General features: G+C 42.0%; 1 protein-coding gene across 11 annotated transcripts in view; it reads right to left on the bottom strand.

Moving 5' to 3' along the window:
• pard3ab (par-3 family cell polarity regulator alpha, b) overlaps window positions 1–1,634 on the bottom strand; it is a 243,006-nt gene that overhangs the window by 12,986 nt on the left and 228,386 nt on the right. The gene's annotated exons all lie outside the window — the stretch shown is intronic.

The raw sequence follows: 1,634 nt of genomic DNA, 5'->3' as shown, positions 1-1,634 counted from the left end.
GGGGGCTCACATGGCAAAGAGAGATATTATATTGACTCAAGGCATGTGGCTAAATAGGGACGGCTAAGAAAACAGCCTGACCCGAGAATGGATAATCGGGCGAATGAACCGCAGAGGATGGATCGTGTACGTGTGTTTGGCTGGAGGTGCGATATGAAGAGGTGAGCCTGGGGTTGACTGTCCAGCCCTGGCTCGAAGGTGCACAACAACACAGTGAGTGCTTCCATATGGCTGCTCAGAGACACCTCTCTAATCGGTGAGGCATGACACTAATAGGGATCTGCATTCAACTCCCACTGTACGAGCAAGAGAGACCTCTGAACGGATAGTGAACGGAGATGAATATTTCTTGTTCTCTTTGGTTTTTTTTTATTTTTTAGATTAACTGATGAAATGTTGGCTTATATTTTTCTCTGTAAACCTAATTAGGATGAACACATTAATTCATTACATTATTCTAATATGCTTTAATATGTTTTCCTTGCCATTTAAATAAACAACATAGGACTGCCATGTAGCACCGTCCTGGCACAGACTGTAAGTGGGTCAGCTCTAGGTGAATGAAGAAGAAGAAAAAAAAGGACACTGGCTCCTTGAGGTTTGCAGCACATCACTCAGATGAGGCAACAAAATGTAATATATGCAAAGGGGAGGTAATTGAATTTCAAAGACACATTCTCCTGTTTTCCATATGGCCCACCAGTATGGTCAGAGCACGAGTCTAATAACATGCTATTATGACAGCAAGTCCAAGTGTGAGCTGCGCTCCAACAAGGTAAAAGGGTGTTTAATAAGACCATGAGAGGGTTCTTCAGGCTTAAGCCACTGTGGAACCGCAAGGGGGTCCTGGAAGACCCTGGTTACAAAAAGGTATTTTTTCTAACATTTAATGTTTCTGACAAATGAATCTTTAATATTTCCTGGACCCTGACTTTTATGGACGTATCTAACAGCTACTTTGAGCAAGTTAAAGGGATCTTTCATGGGAAAATGAACCTGGCAACAATAGTAAAGCACGCTACAGTTGATGTAAACAAACATAATGCTGCAGTATTGTCAGTCCCTCTAACTGAGAGCACGCTTGGTTGTTTGGAGACAAAAGGGAGAGGTGACCTGCGCTCCTCTTTCCCACACTGTCCTGCTTTTTCTTTTCTCTCTGTACAATGTCGCCTGGAATGCGCGCCAGTGCGTCGATCCCACTGAAACGCACAACTCCGGTTAACACTGCCCGACTTTGGAACAAAACTATATATTTTTTATTGGGTTGATCAGGTAGAGAGAAAAAGCCAGAGCACAGAGGATTTTGGTTCGCGAGCTCTCACTTTATCATTTCATTTCAATTACAAATGGTAGCAACTAACTCTCCCATTGCACACCAAAGACTGGGCAAAAAAAAAAGCTACAGCGGGAAATTTACCAGCAGTAAAAACAGTTCATACAGAAATATACAAAAACACAACTGTGTGTGTAAAAATGACTTTGCGTCAGGACACAACCAACAAGGACAATTCATATTACTTGATATAAAAGGATGTAATTTACAACACACCTGTGCGTCTAGTTTGCGACAACATGCTTGTGTGCTGCTTGTCACCATAGCATAATAATATGTATCGTGTGGTTATGTGTTTGTA

Source organism: Seriola lalandi, unplaced genomic scaffold (assembly GCF_002814215.2).
Source record: "Seriola lalandi dorsalis isolate HSWRI2012SDOR001 ecotype SW California unplaced genomic scaffold, Sedor1 jcf7180002054736, whole genome shotgun sequence".
Lineage (NCBI taxonomy): Eukaryota > Metazoa > Chordata > Actinopteri > Carangiformes > Carangidae > Seriola > Seriola lalandi.
This window is presented reverse-complemented; position numbering and strand designations above follow the sequence as displayed.